Consider the following 18,842-nt stretch of genomic DNA (forward strand, 5'->3'; position numbering starts at 1 on the left):
TCAGTGCTGTATTAAGTACCATGTAATGTGGTGATAAAATGAGAGGGAATCAGACACCACTAGTGCTATAGAAAGTGTGATATAATATAGGGAGTAAAAAGGGAGTAATATATAGCAAGATGCACTGAGATCATGGAGGTTAGTGTACATAAACCAGAAGAAAATGGAGTGGTATCTGGAAAAGCAGCAGAGTAGAAGTGATTCCCTAGATGTGTATACAGACCAACTATTCTATTATGAACTCTCTGCCTAGTCTCTGCAGATGGCTGACTTCAAGTTATCCTCCACATTTACCATTAGCTTCAATTCAGAAAAGAGAGCTTTCATCATTGTGATTATTAATATTCTCGGTAGGGTAATGATTTGCTTCGATTTTCACTCTTATAATGCAATTCATGATCTCATCATTATATATGATACTTTTATTTATTTATTTTTATTATTTATTATTATTTATGCCTACAGTATCTAGTCTTCCTAGGTGGTCTCCCATCCAAGTACTAACCAGGCCCAACCCTGCTTAGCTTCCAAGATCAGACATCGGGCTTGTTCAGGGTGGCATAGCCATAGACCATTATATATATATGTGATACTTTTAAAAACTGATATTGATAAGCCTTTTAAAAAATAGAAGATTGAGTGAGAGAGTTGTTAGAATTTCTAATAATCGGGGTAGATATATAAAACTATACAAAATGGTATATATTTAAATGTTAAATCAGAAAGAAAATAGGCACAAATCATTGTGTTTCAACTCATTTGCTGAGAAACTTGTTGTATAATTGAAAAACATGAAGGTAGCTACTATATTACATTCTCTCACCTTAAATATAGCAGATTAAATACTGACTTACATGTTAATAAGTAGTAATTTTCTAATTTAGATGTGTATCTGTAGAAAGTTATTTTCTTCTAGATAGTGGGGCTTTATATAGGGGACATAGACTTGAGTTTAATGCTGCCCACAGCTCCTCATGACACCTAAGGGGAAGATCACTGGTCAAAGAAGAAGGTAAGGATTGCAAATTTATATCCCTATAGATAGATTTTAGCACAAGCTGAGTGGTAAATTGAGTGAACTCCCAAGGCCTTGTGTCTTGTAGAACTCCTATAGAGTTCTTTCCAGGGCCTCAGAGAAAGCAATACTTCTCTTAGCAGGTTCCAGTGGGTACACATCAGTGTCACAGACCTGACCTGTGTCCAGTAGCCTCAGGCTGTATGCATACAGGTTATTCCTGATGTTCTGATCTCATTAGAAGTAGATGCTAACATGGTCATTTTAACAGTTTATTTCAGGGCACACTTTAGAGGAACAGTTCAGTATGTATAGTTCAGTAGCATTCTGTAGAATATAATGGGAAAATAGATGCCATTTTCTTCCCACTCCCTAGGGAAATTTTGGCAAGTGATGACTGGTGGGTGATTATGTGTTGAATCCTTTTCAGTAGAGCAAGACTTTATCACAGAGTCCTTTAAATAGTTAATTTTTTAAAGGGGCAGATTAATTCAAAATGTCTTCCCACAAAGTGTGGAGGGGTAGTATGGAGTTGGTAGTTGTGTATGCTGTGGCATCAGACTGCCAGGTTTGTATCCCAGCTCTATCACGTAGTGTGATGGGTAATTTTGTGCAAGTTGCTGAGCCTACCTTTGCCTCAGTTTCTTCTACTATAAAATATGCATAATCATAGAGTCCTTGCAATGAGAATTAAATGAGCTAATTTATATAGAGTGCTTAGAAAGGTACCTGACACTCAATTAGCACCTAGTAAACATTGAAACTTGTGAGGCCATAGATTTTGGAAGTAAGGATATTTTAGATTTTAAAACTTACCTATGCTCTTCATAATATAATACTCACTTTAGGGTCTGGGGCAGAAACTCTTAAAACACTTTCATGTTTCTATAGCCAAATCTATAGAATGTTCACACTATATGGGATGAATAAAAACTATGAATAATCTCAGGTCAATTAAGTTAGGTTTTGCTACTAAACAAGTTAACAAAAAAAATCATTTTTAGAGAGAATTTTAGATTTTTAAATTTCAGATAAGGAATTGTGGACTTCTATTGTGTTTATTATGTCTGTAAGCCAAAATAGACTCTACAGTGGGTTGGCAAGCATCTTGCATCTTAATATAGAGGCTCAGACCCATTCTCTGTGGTTCTCAAAGTATTACTGACTCAGGCCTCACTGTAGGGCAGGCTAGCTTATATGAGAGTCTTAATATTCATTTAAGATTGAACAGACATCACACATGGGATGAAATTATTCTTCACTGAAATCTTTGTTTGATTTTCAGGAAACATGTTCTTACAACCTGGTCTTACTTCACAACTTCAGAGATTTCATCTATAAAAGGCATCCGTCTCCAGCTGGATCTCATGTCCACAGAATCATTTTCATTGGCTCATCCCATTTTTCGTTTGTTTGTTTTTTGGCTCTACTGACATCCAGAGGCCAGGACCTACCTCTAAGATTCCAGTACCTGTGTCCATGTCCCATATCACTCTGTTTTGCTGTCAGTAGGCAAAAGTAATGCCTATGTGGACAATGAGGTTTAGTTAAATGGTTGATTTGAAGTTCTAGATAAGAACATCCCGAATCATCTACCTAATTTTGCTATGTCCAAAAACCATAATTCATTCTGTCTACGTCTCCCATTCTGTGTATTTCCTTCATGGTGGTGCTACAAAGTCATAGCATTCTTCTGGTTATGAAACTTAAGATAAGGAAAAGGCTTTCTATATTACTTAACTAACAGTGAGAAAAGTTAATTAGCTAAAGCATGGGATTGGGTGATGCTATTGGCTTAGTCTATAAATATCTTCTCTTAAGGGCAAAATCCATGCCTTTTACTCTGTCTGATTAATGGTCCAGATGGAGTGTTAAGCTGGCTTTCTTTCTCATCAACAAAAGGCTAGAATGCCTAGAAGCTCCATGCCTATGAAAATTAAACTTGCATTATTATTTATTTTCCTTGTTTCTCTATAGATTTCAAATTATTTTGCGGGTATACTGATGATGGCAAATGAAAATATAGTTCATACAATTCAACTTATATGTCTTCTGTTTTTTAGCTTCCTTACAACAGAACACCATCAGCGAATTAACTTTGTAGAATTTTGCTTGACATTTAGAAAAATGATGGCTAAATGAGTGCATTCCCACCCAATAATTCCATTATAGTCTCCAAGGCTCACCACTCATTAATTGCTTTTCTAATTGCTTTATGAGAAATTGCTATTTGATATGTTTTTCTCCTTTTTCTTTCTAAAGTCATTGACAGTTGCTAATTCACTTACTAGATAATTTAGGATAAATTACATAATTTATTTGAGCATTTACAAACAATTTCAACATGCTGAATTCTGAATTGCCCTTGTGATACAGTGTTCTCTGTTGATCTATTTTTGACATTCATTAATTCAACCTTTTATTCAACAAAGAGGTTTTGAAGTTTTATGATGATCAAGGCATTGATCCAACAATTGTGGAATCTCTAAAGAAGGTTGTTGTCCTAAAGGTGCTTATATTCTAGTAGGGAATGAAGACTAAAATAATGAGAATTCAAGGTCAAAAGTGATAATTGCGGAGGATTGAGCAAATCAAAGTCCAATGGGAATTCAGAAAAAAGAATGGAGGTCATTTCTGGCTGGGGATGTTAAAAATGGTTTAATGGAGGAAATTACATTAAGTGGTATATTAAAGAGTAAATACAATTCATTTTGCATTATAAATTGGTTAAAACATCTTTTTTGTTCATCCAGAGAAGACTGGCTAGGTAAATAATTACACACACCTAAAATTAGGTTGATGTTAAAAATATCTAATAGTACAGTGTGTACACTGACAATTCAGAATAGATGTCTGACTTTTCAAAATGGACAGATGCCAGCCTATGTGCTATACTGGTACGTACTGGCTGAATATGACACTTACCTATAATGACACAAATAATAATTAAAATAATGACTCAAATCTACATTTCTCTTTACGTGGAAGGATGCCTACAACATGCTGTTTCATTTTTAAAAGCAAGTTAAACAGCAGCATGTATAGTATGATCTATTTTATAAAATTATATTTGTATATTGAGATCTAGAGAATTGTCTGAAAGATGTTCAACAAAATTTAATACCATTTCTAATGATTTTTATCTACTTCTTTGTATTTTTCTATTTTCTCTGAATTATTTACAGTGACAACAAATCAATTTTCCAAAATAAATCAAGTAATTTAAAAATCATTATGTCAAAAGTCATTATGAACAACATTTTAACTGTTAGTGATAAATTAGTGAAGAACATGACAATTAGAAAGAAATTATAGCCGTGTGTATATTCATGAAAACAATACCATTTGGTGGGAAAAGGAAGTGAATGAAAAGAAGATGCTGAAGAAAATATGGATGAAATAAAGTTGGAAAACCATTGTTGGAAAATCCTAGAAAACCTTAAAAAATACAAATTTGACTTTTTGTGATTGGTAGAGGCAGAGAAGTGTAACTATGGTTTTGAGCCAGGTAATTATCACTAAAAACCCCTCACTTAGAAGTTGTTCTGGAAACAATCTTAGGAGGGAATTTTGGTGACCAAGAGTGGAATTGGGGGTGGTAGTGAAGTTAATTTAATAATCTGCAAGGGAGGCAAGGAGGACATGGTATTTTATAGTGGCAGTAGATGTGCAAGAAAAGCATAGATACCAACTTTTTTTGGAGGGAGAGTGAACACTACTTATACATTGTCAGAGTAAGGAGGGTAGAAGAGAGGTAGGAGTCACTAATACTGGCAATCTTTGCTTGAATAAAGCAATTATAAAGGAGCTACAGGTTTATGAGAAAATTTCAGAGAAATCAGAATATCAGATCCGGAAGTGATCATTTATTTTGTTTCTCTCATTGTATGTAGGAAAATGAAAGGGAGGTTAAGTGATTCACCAAAAAATTTACAATTAAAGGTTAAGTTTAGATACATTAAATTTGAAGTGCCATAGGATATCACATTGGGATATCTGATAAACCCATTAGAAAATTGGTTGAGAGCTCTGTCAAGCTCCATCTTTCCCTTTAGTCAAAATTAATGACTCTTTTGTGGTCCCATAAAATTATAAATACTTCTAATGTGGCATTTACTAAATTATATTTAATTTGTTTATATTATTGGTTTCTACTGATATATATATATATATATATATATATATATATCAGTAGAAACCAATAATATATACACACATACATACTTGGGGAAGAAAAGGGCCACACCTTGTTCATTCACATAATATTTTAGAGATAGACGATATAGATATAGATATAGATATATAGTGTTTAGTACAGTGCAGTACTGTAGGTTCTCAAAATTGTTTAGATGAATAAATAAGAAAGGTGGCAGGGAACATATAGATTTAACAGTCTTCCTAAAAGTTGTAATAGAACCTATGAGAGTGAAAGTCCTCAAAGGAGACTACATAATTACGAAAGAGCTCCCTCCAGTTGAGCTCATCTGCTCACATAGGTATAAGTATAGGTGTGTAGGCGTATTACCTATTTACTAAAGACTTTCAAATATATATTTACAACTCTGATCTCTTTTGCATTATAGATAAACCAATTGCATTCTGAATAGTCTCCTTAAAATTAAAGATTCCGACATTTCTATACCTCTCTCATTCAGTCTGTTTCTCCTCCCTAAATCCTGTTTTGGTTAATTGCACCATAATCAAATGTATCAGAAACCTGAGAGCTGAGATTTCCTTATGCTGCAAATCTGATTCTTCTATTAAATTTACTTCCCGAGCATCTCATAAGTGTAAACCTTCCTCTGCCCACATTCTCTGCTGCTTCTCTTTGATTCCAGTTCTCATAATTGCTCAACTGGAATGTTTCAATAACCTACCAACTTGTCTTTTTCAGCTCTAGTTTATCTGTATCCTTAAGCTGCCACCATGAGAGAACTGAATTATCTTTATTAAACGTTAAACGCAAATATAATTTTATTTATTTATTTAAAAATGTTGCAATAGCTCTCAATTACTCAGGTTACAAATCACACACATTGGAGGGGTACCTGCCATGTTTTGATCTGTCTCTCCAATTTCATTGCTGTCTTTTACTCAGTGCTCCAGTCATCCTGACCTAATCACAGCTCCTCAAACACTCCATGCCATTTCTTACCTTGTTAATTCTTCTTTTTGGAGTACCCTTTCCTCTATTCTGAAGAATTCTTGTTTATATTTTAAGAACAAGATCAATTACCACCTCATATGGGTAAGATCCTCTGACATTTCTTGATAAAATTGACCACTCCTTCTCTTATGCCCTGAATGTGCCTTATGCCATATATAGTTTCTGTCATATATTATTGAATTTACTTGCCTATAAGACAGAGGTTTACACTGTGAATTCCAAGAAAGTAGAGATTGTCTTAGTCGACTTTTAGGCCGAGACTAGTTGTAGTGCCTGGCAGATAATAAACATCCAATAAATATTTATCAACTTCTGCATGGAAGGATGCTGATGACTGAAAAGCTAGTCTTCTTACTCTCCTCTCTCTCCTCTTCCTCCTCCTCCTTCTCTTTCTTCTAATTAGGTTCTTATTTGTGACCTTAATATAACACTTCGAGGAGAGAGGTAAGGATAGGTGTGAATTTTAGAAGTTTAAGGAATTAGAGAGAAAGAATCAGAATCAGGGAATGTTGTGTGTGTGTGTGTGTGTGTGTGTGTGTCTCTCTCTCTGTGTGTGTGTGTGTGTGTGTGTGTGTGTTTACAGTGAATCTCAAAGGAGTATCAGAATCCCAAGAGATTTTGGATGTGAATATCTTAGGATACAGGCTGTTAGAAAAGAACTCCTGCAAAAACATGTGAGTTTTAAGAATATGGTTCTATATAAGAAGAGAAGTTCTATGTAAGGAAGAGAAGATGAAGGTGAAGAGGGAAAGACTTTGTCTTATACATCTTTGTATATTTAATGGTTTCCATGTAAGATCATCTAATGTATTTACATAGAACTGTAGGAAAGGAGTATGGGTGGATATGAGGGAAAGAAGAAAGCATGGAAAAGACATAGGGAAGAGATGTTTAAGGTGGATAAGTTGAGTAAATTAACAATTAAGACAAAATGAACCATTAGATCCATCTTACTATAAACTTTTAAAAACTTTTATAAACTTTTCTATGAAATTGTCAGTATAATCTTTCCTCATCCTTGTCTTCTACCACACTTACCATCCGTAACCACACGGGAAACTAAAATGAGGACATGTTATAGAAGGCTTTAAATGCCATGGTAAGCACTTCAACTTAAGTCTGTTATGCAAAGGGAAGCTCTTCTCTGAGTGTCTTTTTGGAAGTGTACTTTCAGTTGGATTAAGTTTACCTGGCTACAAGAAGTAAGCAAGTCTCCAAGAAGAGCAATTAAGAAGCTAGATGAAGTATCCAAGCAGAAAAAATAGTGTAGGGCTTAATTTAGTAGTGACAACAAAAGGAAGCATTGACAAATCAGAGGAAAAATAGAGGAAATTGAAGATTGGTTATCTTAGGGACTAGAGGAGAGGCATGAGTTGAGTCTGGGGGAGAGAATGGTACCTTTTGTACCTTGCTATATCTTTTTCTTGGAATGTCCTTTATACTACTTTGAAAGGTATCATAGTGCCTGTGAAATGATGTTTAATCTGTAAAACTGTTCAGAGAAGGCAAGCCTGTTTGAAGATTTTAAATACTCTTTTTAAATAGCTGAGATGCTGTGTGAGGCTATCACACCTTGTGTACTGACAGCACCATTCAGCCATTTATGCTGATAGTGCACTGTAGAGACAATGTGAATTGTGCTGTTTTTGAGTGTGAGAGCCTAGCTCTAAGAGTTCAGTGATTTTACTCCATGATAGCTATTGAACCACTTATTTTCATTATGAAGAAAATTAAACATCTGCTCTCACAGTTAATCACAATCCATGACTAGTCATTGCTTCCACTGGAATTTCTTTATCATAGTTTTATTGCATTTTTGTATTTATTTTTCATTTGTCTGTTCCTAGTTATGAAGTTCTGATTTTTAATATCATAGACCCTCTTTCCTTTCATACTTTTTTGACTCATTGACATTAAGAGAAAGTAATTTAAATTCAAGAAGCAATCCTTAAACAAAGACTGCATGTAGACTATGAAAATGCAAACATTTTTTTCATATCTAAAATATTGATGGTGATAAGCTAATCAGAGGCAGAGTTGTGATATAAATTAAGTTTCAGCTTTGTTTTTTCTAAATACAACTTGTACAAATTACCAATATTTCTAGTTATAGGAAAATAATGTGAATGGAAAAGCAAATCCTCACAACTTTATGTCTTATACTATTAATGATTGACATAAGATTTGTTAACATTGGTTGATTCGACTCTGGTATTCAAGGGCACCACTGAATGCTTTCCATTTCTGCTTCTAATACAGAAAAGCTTCAGCCAGATTGTGGTGTTCACATATTTAAGAAATGAATCACTTTTTAAGATATGCTGCTTCTGGAAATACTATTTTGTTTTTTTTTTTTACCCACAAAATACTAAATCTACATGCTAATATGATGATGAGTGGTTTTGAAGTCAGCCCAAATGATCTAAACCATATGTAAAAGACATCTGTATTTTATGCTGGTCTTACTTTTAAGTAAGATGTACTGTCAGTGTGATTTGTGAAAATTCTTGTGAACATTGACACAGGTGAATGACTTTATGTGCAAAGTCCTACTTAACAGTTTTGGCTATAAAGACTATTTTTAATAATGTGAGGAAGACAGTCTCTCTTTGTTTATAATTCCTTTGAAGCATGTTATCTTACAAACCCCGATAAATAGTAATGTATCTTTGAGCTACTAAATCAGTTACACTACTAGCACTAAAAATAAAAAAAAACTTGCCAATTAAAACATCATCAAAACTTTAGCATTTTTTCCTGAGGAGGAGTAAAAGATCACCATCATAGTGATATTTTTCAAAGCTTTTGATTTTATTTTCCTTTTTTTCCTTTCTCTAAACCAGCAGATTTATAAGCCATGTACTCGAACAGCATAACCATTTACCATTTGGTAGAATTGGCTGACATTTCATTTTTTCTGGGCAGATTGCAGATAAGTTTGACATTATTTTACTGGGTTCTGAACTACATCATTAACATATTGTTTATGACTAAAAGCAAAGTAGTTTTATTTTGTGGCATAATACCCCACATTTTCTACAAGTAGTAAAAAAAGTACAATTTCTCTGCAAATAACTAGGTAATACTCCAGTCTTTTAAGAAAAAAAAATACGGAATTCTATTAATGTAACAAAATGTATCACTAAAATGGTATGTCAGAGGGGAATGAAAACCTCCATAAAGGCATGATGTGTTTACTGTTGATATCTCTAAATCTTGGCTAGAAATGAGAAACATTCATGAAATATTGGGCTTAAACTAAGATTGCATCAGTATGGTAGCAATATCGTACTTATCTACTAACGGAATATAACTGCTGGTTGTACCACATGAAAATGAAAATTTGCTTTTTGATCTAAGGCATAATTCTTTTATTGTCCATGTTGGATAACTTTTTGTTTTTTTAACATAAAGAAAATAAGAGCCAAGCAACTGTACCACAAGACAGCTTTGTTTGAGAAATCCAGGGAATAATAAACTGCTGATCATTTTTTAATTAAAATGGTGATCGAATAATTACCATGCTCTTATTTCAGTTCTCAGTATATTTGCTCACCTCTCATCTTCCCTCCACTGAATCAAATCCACTATATAAAATAAATAGGCCACATTGAACAATTATTGGGTCCTCTTCTTTGAAAATTTGAAAAGCCATTGTAGTATTATACTTGTATATATATGGATGAGCTATGTTGAAGAATTCACTTGCTATGAATTTTTTCTCTTTTCTTTTGTAATGCTGACATATTTTATAAAGACAAAACATCTTCTTTGCTGTAAAATGCTGCTTTTACTGACAGTAAGCACCTAAATGAAGTATTGTGTGAATGTTTTGGTCACACACACTTTAGTGTTTAAGCAAAACATCAAACCAATTAGCAAGCTATGCTTCAGAGATAAAGTATGTAGACTGCTAGCAGATTTTAATGCATTTTTCCCTCTAGTTACATTCATGGATTTAATTCTTTCTAGTTGTGTGGCAGCAGATAGAAAATCTTGGGGGACAAACTATAATTTCATGGTCATCTTAGATAATTATACAAATTATCTATTATTAATTCCATTTCCCATTTGTTTCATCAACATTTTGAAAGGGTAAAGGAGACTGTTTTTGTGAACTTGCTTTAAACTCTTCACTATTTTTGATACTGAAAGGTGTTCTGGAGTGATGTACATTGATCCAACATACCTATTCATGTTGTGCATCAGAGATGACCTGATTTTTATAATGTCTTAGCTAGAATGCCATTATGCCAGAAAAAAAATGTATTAAATTTTCAAGAATGATCTTAGGCATATCAAGCATATCATCTTTTGTTCCAGCATGCCCATTTTCTTCTAATTTACCTTACATTTTAGGTTTTATCTGAAAGAAATCTGTACATTCAATTTTATCCACGTACAGAATTTAGCAGGTTGGGAGTGGGGATGAGCAACACAAAATGAGTAAGAAAAAGACTTAGAAAAGACATTTGCAGAAATTACATTCCTTTGATTCTGATTATCTTATTGTTATTAGGTTTATTCTGATTTATATTATGCTTTAAGATATAATATGATTTTACTCTGGCCCCAGAACTGCCTTTAATAATTTTAAGTAGGTATTTATCAACCTCTTTAGGTTATAATCGGATTGCTATTATTATGAATATCAAAATTTTTCTTCAGTGTAAAGTTGTTCTTATATATTCATCTAGAGTCCTCCAATGAGAAATAATTCTTAGTTAAAAGGCTAAATTTATTATAGTTTAAATTAATTCCACATTATTGCAATTCAGATGAGCTTAATATTATCAATTTTATCTTCATATTAAAAATTAACATTATGTTAAAGTTAATACTCTAAATATATGGCATTTGGAAGTAAATAAATAAATAGCATTTGGAATGATTGGTATGCTACTGGTTTGGTGTGGAAGTGGATCAAAATACACTGAGGGATGATAGCTCTTTTAGGTCCCTAGAGTTTTATTTAGGGTATTATTCTGATAGACCTTGAAATGATATACAAGTAGGCCAGAGGAATTAAAGTACTTGTGAAACTGATCCTTTTATTCTCGTGGAGCACATTTGGCTCTCCATGTTTGTATTGATTCATTATTATTTGTAATTCATGTTAAATATGAACCATTCTTTTCAATAAGTACTACAAAGGAATTTATATTTTATTTCCATTTTGTTGACAAATCAACAGAGATAATTATATTTTGCTTAAAAAATATTGATTCCAGCCAGAGTGAGCTCATTGTTAAAAGCCAGTAGATAAAAACTAGTCAACATTTTAATAAATTGTTTTGTGTCACTAAATGAGAGTGGCTGTACTTTTTTGCCTTGTTTTGTTTTGGTTTGGTTTTAGTGTTGAGTGAATCAGGGTGACAATATTTCAGGGAGTGAAGAGGCAGAAAGTGATTTCTTTATCTATGTACCAGTATTTGTGGACCTATGGGCTTCTATGCCACTAAGAGAGGGTGATAGTCTTGATGAGGTGGAATAGCTTGAGAGGATTTCAAATTGTCCTGTAAACTTAGAAGAACTATTAATAGTTTTTCTAGTTTGCCATTTTGTTGAAGAAACATGCCTAGGGTAATTAGTTGACCTCCACAAATCATCAATGACAGCTGGAGAGGGAACCAAAGACTCCTATTTTCAAGTGCACGGTTTTACATATGCCAGTGCCATTAAATAAAAGAATCCAGCAATGCTGGAGGAAATACCTTACTGTGAGCTTATCACACTAAGATTTTTAAAAAACTATCTGCATATTATTGTTTGCTTAAAGAATTCTGAAATATAATGGAGATGAAATATTCAGGTTTAGACTGATTGCAAAAGAAACTGCAATAAAGGGAACTGCTTATTACCATAGAAACAAGAAAGTGTGCACAACGTCAACATTTGAAACCAACAGGACTTGATAACAACACATTATAACCTAGTATCTTTTGCTCACAGAATAATTTTTGGTTTTAAATTTTTACTATAAAATATACTGATGATTTATATTCATGGAACTAGCACTGTCTCAAGATGCTATGATGCTCAATTAGATTATTCAGAATATATTCTATGTTTAGAATATATAACCATTAATGTATGCTTAGTGATGGCAACTGGACTCTCAGGTAAAAAAAAATAGATTGCACATTAAAAATTACACTGATCTTTGTTTTTATTGTGGCACTGTGTATTATTTGACAATGCTAGAGAATATGTTATCTCTCCAGCCTAATTTTTCACATAATTAAAATGACCATTTTAAACAGTAATTTTTTTAAATTTTCATTACTCATAATAGAAAATTTTTGATAGGTAGTATATTCTTAACTAGCTTCCTTATACATAGTACATTAAGTAGATTTAAATATTTTTTTGACTGTCGCGGCTCATAATTAAGAGTATCAATTATAGTATTTTGCCATGACCCATAGATACTCTTGGTAACTTTTGTTTATTTAGCCCTTCTTGTATTTACTCTAAATGACTCCATCTAGTATAGCGCATCCTTCCTATCAACTTTAACTTCACTGGTGTCAGTGCTCTTCCTTCATGTTATTCATTTATTTACTATTTTTTTTTAATCTATGTGAATAAGTTTGCAGAACAAGAGCAAGCAGCCTCTGGATAAACATATGAGACTTTTCTTATGATTAAAATATGGGTACCTTGATGAATGTTTTATAAAATTTATTTCTGCCTCCCAAAGATCTCTTTTATCAACTTCTAATTCCATCCAAATTTTCTGTGATTGAGAATGCTGGATGGCTAATTTAATGATAAGTGAAGTTATTATTGTATTTTCAAAGTATAAGATACAATACTGAACAAATGAAAAATCAATTTAACCCCGAATTTCAGAACATTAATGAAGCTATCATGGAAATGAAAAAAAAAAATCTGAATACTTGAAGGCTATTATTTAAAATTTTGAATGACCAAAACATTAAATTAAAATTTCAAATGACTTTATCATCTCAGATTAATTACTATAATTTTTAAAGTTAATTTTTCAGTCTTTGAAACAAATTATCTGGTTAGGAGGGGTAGTAAAAAGTGACAAACAATCTTCATTTGTTCACATGGGTTCTTAGTGGGCAGCCTCTTTATTTTTATTGCTAATATGACATCTCCCAAGTACATTAAAGTTTTTGTCTTATATTTTGCATTCTAGATGGATGAGTCATAAATAACCCCAATTCTCAATACCTTAATTCATGTCTGCACAAGAAACATAATAATTTTTTAGCTGTTAGAGTTTTTACATCTTAAAACACCAGAAAGTCTATCTTAGAGGTTGACATTTCAAAAAAGTGGCAGCAATTTTATTTAGAGAATAGAAGTTAATTTCCATGCCTCAGTTTCCTTGGAGTTTAATGACAGGATTTTAGCTACATGATCTCTAAAATTCTTGCCAATGCTGAGATTCATTGAATCATATTAAAGATTGGAGACTGAGTGTCCATTCATCGATATTTGGCCTTTGGATCTGGTCTTTCTGCCAAGAAATTCTTATTTTCTTGGCAGCTTGTCATGAAAGGTCAGAGTTTCTTTGCATTTTTTTCACCTGGTCTTTTAATATTCATTCAAGCATGGCTATTTTTCTGTGGTCAAATTGTGGTCTGTGAAGATGTACATTCTTTTGCAAATTTATTTTTAGGTTTTTGAGTTTATTCTGACATTTTTTATTGGAACATGTAAGAAGACTGGTTGGTAGTGAACATGTGAAATTAAGTTTAGACCTTTATAGGAAATGGCAAAGAATATAATGTTTATTGAAAAGTTTTGATGAAAATTTGTGAGGGGGCAAACTTTAGATAAATGTGAGGGCTTCCTGACAATTAAAATTATCCAAAAATGAAACTAAACGCCTTGTGCAGTGTGAGTTCCCCATCAATGGGTATATTCAAAGAGCATTTGCATGGTTATATAATGAGGTTTTTCAAAACCAGTGAGTGGAAGGCTGGATGACCTTGTCTTAAGGTTCTTTCTAATTTTAAGTTTCTATAAGTTCCAAATTAAATATAATTATATCGATTTGGGAATTTTGCTTGAGTTAGGATTCTATTAAGAATTAGACTTAAAATATCTTTCTTGGCTAATACATGGAACTTTGCAGCGATATATTAGAATCATTAATAAGCCAAAACTCAACACTGATCTGACTAGTATAAGAGAAAAACAAAAAACAAAAAACAGTTATTTGAGAGGATATCTGTAGTTTGCAGAATTGAATGAACAATTGAAATCAAGCCTTGGGCAAAAATGGGAATTATGGCAGCCCTGAATCTCAACAGCAGAATTTGTGGACTATGAGTTGATGACTCAGTTTCAAATTTTATTTCTCTGTGTTTGTGTTCAGGATTCAAATTATCAAGAAAAACTGATGGACCTAAATTAAGTAATAATACACCTGTTGTCAAAGCAAGGAATGGAAAAGGAGGTTTTTAGGAGAGGAAATCCAGGGTACTATGACTTCCAGCTCTACCAGAATTAAACTCTAGTGAGAATATTGGTTGAAAAGGGTAACTTGAAGAATGGATGGATTATGAGTTTTATAAAGGAAAACATAAGATCTTACCAAAAGAATGGAATAGAGGTGATAAAGGGTGCTGGGAAGTGAAAATACTTTGTAATTTTATATTTTTCTGTTTCTTCAGTGGTCTCTAATCTCCCTGAAGTCAAGGATTATATCTTGTTCACTGTTAAATCCCCAGCCTCTGGTGCAGCCATTGGCACATAGGATTTTGTGTAGTAAATATTTGTTGAACAAATGAATAGAAAACTTAATTAACTTAATGATATAGTTTAGAAGTTTACTGGTCTACCTTCAGTAGATGTAAAGAGTACAATTTAGCAGACTTTTGACCCAGTGACACTTAGAGGCTATTAAAATATATGTTGGCCACTGGATAGTGAAGGAGGTATAATCTTTATCTTTTTATTCTTCCCTCTTTCTGTTCACTTCCTTTTGTCTCTCCTCACTTCCTCTCTCCTTCTCTCCCTCTCTGCTTGCTTACTCTCCTTCTTCCCTCCCTCCCTCCTTCTTCCTTCCTTCCTTCCTTCCTTCCTTCCTTCCTTCCTTCCTTCCTTCCTTCCTTCCTTCCTTCTTCCTTCTTCCTTCCTTCCTTCCTTCCTTCCTTCTTTCCTTCCTTTCTTGCCTTCTTCTAATATGTATGAATTATATACTTATAGATTACAAAGACAATGTAATTTCTTTCCCTTTATTAATAAAATATAATTATATACAATGATATTTGAATGACCATTATTCTGTTTGTATTCTCATGATAGTTTGAACACAGTAGATGGACTGTAAGACACTGCCAAAATGTCATGTCTAAGGTGTTTTTACTATTCCCGTGTTTTTACTATTCCCGTGTTTCTAAGGAAACTGTAATAACTGTTTCTCATCTGATTTTTTTAAGCTTTGATGAAATCCAGTTCAAAAGTAGACCTAATCCTATCTTATAATTAGCTTTGAGAAATTTTTCTTGTAAATTTAAGAAAAAAGATTGAATCATAAGAGAATTTTGAATGCTGCTAACAAGGCTGAAATTATTATTTAAATCAGAAAATAACTATCTTAAAAATAAATTGCATATATATCATGTTCATTGTATTTATATTAGAATAAATATCACTGCAACTCAGAGTTTGCATTTTGCAGGCACATAATTTATATAAATTCATATTAGGTATGCTTTCATATCAGTAATAAGCATACTTAAAGAATGGTCAGCATAGTGAGAAAATTGTGTTTGATGCACAGAATCTAGCAGAAGCAGTAGCATCTTCCTTTAAAACACATTTATTTCTGTCAGCAAATGTTCATAAAAGATAATAGTTTGTACTATTTCAAGTATTATGCATAAGTTCAATGCATTTACAAGTCAGCAGTTTTTAGACTTTACAAATAGCTGTTTGGTATTTGGAACTTTTATATAGTTATATTATTATATAGTAACCAAGAGTATAAATGACCTCACAGCTCAAGCAGAAAATTAACTAAACTATGAAACATTAATGTCTTCATAAGAAATGAAAATTCAGTGATATCAAGAATGCTACATTAGTAGCTATTCCACTGTTTTTCTTGTACAATATCATCAATGGCTATTTGATTTATGGCTGTCATGTATTTAGATTATTACTGATTTGTTCTAAACCCGTTGTAATCAGGAAGGGTAAGAAAATACAAATAATCATTGAGATAATACCATATGGTAATGGAGAACTACCCATGTGTTAAGCCACATAAGAATAAAAACTTGATTTTTGTTTTATGAAAAATTGAATTCTCTTCTGTGTTTTGGAATATACTCTTAATAATAGGTGAATTTAAAGTCATTTAAAAAACAAGCAAACAAAAAAAAAGTGGACAAACTCCAAAAATGATAGATTTTCTGCTCACCTGGAACTGATCATTTTTGTAAGCACAAGAAGAACATCTAATACAGGCAGAAATCAATGTGACTCCATGAGGAACATTTCTTGTTGGATTAATCTAATTTCCTTCTGTGCCAAAGTGACAGACTTAGTAGATTCATCTGAAGTAAAAGTCTCAATGTGACTTGACTTAGTGAGGCTTTTCTTCTGTTCTGAACCATATCTCATTTTACAGCCTGAGAAACATAAAATTTTCTATCAATACACAAAACGTTGGCAATGGTTTTGGCCAATGGGGACATTTCAAATAAACCCTACTAGAATGATCACTCAGTATGTATACACATGATCTTAATGACACCATCACAAAAACAATAAAGAATAATTAACATGTACTCAGGCCTTGTTATGTGCCAGGCATTTTTCTATGGTATTTATATGAATTGGCCCATTTATTTTATTCAAGAGTCAGCATCAGGTACTATTTAAAGACATGGACTCCTGAGCCTGGGTTCAAACTCTAGCTGTACCACTTAGCTGTGTGGACCAGGCAAGGTATTCAACCTCTCTGTGCCTAAGATTTTTCATGTGGAATTGGTGATAATTCTTAGACGTTAGTGTTATTGCGAGGATTAAACGAGCTATTGTTTATAAAAAGCTTAAACAGTGGCTGTCCCTCAGCCAATGCTGAAACATTTTATTAGATAAATAAAAAAAGTAATCCAAATAATAAATTATCAATTACAGAATAATGCTTAGTAAGGAGTTGGCCCAAGTATTGCTTTTAGTGATGAGTTCCAGACAATGCCTACTGATAGGAAATGATTGAGTAAGCGGAGTATAATATAGCAGAGGAAGTGCTGTCATCTCAGTGGGACACTGGTCGAGCATATGTCAAGAACACAGGGCTGTAATTACTTAAAATAAACAGGCACAAGGTTGCATTGATGGAAGAGTGTCAAAACAGCATCAACACTGGGTTTAATGCTTTCTCCTCTTTTCAGTGTATTGCAACCAATTTAGTTTTCTCTCCTTTTCATCTTCCCTCCCTCCTCTTCTTTCTTTTTTTTTCTTTCTCCTTTTATTTAAAATAATAATAATTAGGAGAAAAAAAGGAGATTATCCAAGGAAAAACAATAGCAATATTTTTATTATTCAAAAATTATATGCTGTGAAAATTAATTGAGTTTGGATTGATAGATGCTCTGTATTAAGTACTGTGTATTTTAAACAGAATTTTAAGGCACTCATGTCATATGCCATCATTTAAGACAAAGGATGGGCTCTGCTTTTTGACTCACTTAACCTCCTTGATAATTATTTTCTTCTATTAAACAGGGTCTTTGGTTCACCCTCAGGAATGAAAACCAGGCTTTGGTCTTTCCTTGAAAGTAGGGTGTGTGTGACTCAATTTGTTGCACCATGTTAGACCTGTACCATTGTTTTAGATCCTGTATAAATCATCAGTATAGTGCTTCTCTTTAAGGTCTCTACTCTCAATTGTTATTTTATTTTGGATCCATATGTATGATACACCTGCCTCTTTTTATGCTGTATGGGCTTTTTTTCTAGTCAACCAACCTTCTTTGAGTGCCTCCTTTTTAACCATGCTCTATGTTCTTCCACATTTCAAATTATTTAATTCTGAGAAGAGCTCTTTGATATAGTTATCATTCTGCTCATTATTCAATTGGGGAAACTGAGATCCAGAAAAGTTAATTTGCTTCAGAACATCTAACTAGGTAGTGGTGGAGCTGGTCTCCTCACTATACAATCTGCAGATTTCTTCCACACGTCCTGTTGAGTTGGGACCAACGGATAAATATGGAAAAGTGCCTCCAAATACAGAGGATTGTCTGCTCTTTTGTAGAATCATAAAGACTGCTCTAGGATAGATCTCACATATGTTTTTTATTTCTCTAAGTAATATGTTCAAAGCTAAATAGTTATTTCTTCATCTTTGCATTCTTTCCTTCTTTTCCCCTGAAGTTTCTCCTCTCTTGAACCTTTTAAGACACAAATTCAAATTGTTCCTTAACTTTAGATTATATTTATGATCTCTTAATATTTCTCTGGGAATATTTAGTGATGTGATTAGGGAGATCCCCACAGAGGGTTGATTTTTTTCCTGTCTGCTTAGGCAGATTAGTGCTTCTCTGGTCTCCTACCCCTCAGGTATACAGAAGCTTCAGTGCTTCACCTCACTAATGTTGTCTCCCACAAAACAAAGCCAAGCAGCATTTCTTTTACTTTGTTTCCTAAGAGCTCCTAAAGGCC

The 18,842-nt window shown here is 33.1% G+C and overlaps 1 protein-coding gene and 1 pseudogene across 1 annotated transcript in view; one reads left to right on the plus strand and one right to left on the minus strand.

Annotated features, from left to right (window-relative positions):
• The window catches only part of GRIK2 (glutamate ionotropic receptor kainate type subunit 2), a 561,852-nt gene that overhangs the window by 117,904 nt on the left and 425,106 nt on the right, over positions 1 to 18,842 (plus strand). The window lies entirely within an intron of this gene.
• LOC120610534 (uncharacterized) lies at positions 457 to 572 on the minus strand (annotated as a pseudogene).

The sequence above is a fragment of the Pteropus medius genome, unplaced genomic scaffold (assembly GCF_902729225.1).
Source record: "Pteropus medius unplaced genomic scaffold, Ma_sr-lr_union100, whole genome shotgun sequence".
NCBI lineage: Eukaryota > Metazoa > Chordata > Mammalia > Chiroptera > Pteropodidae > Pteropus > Pteropus medius.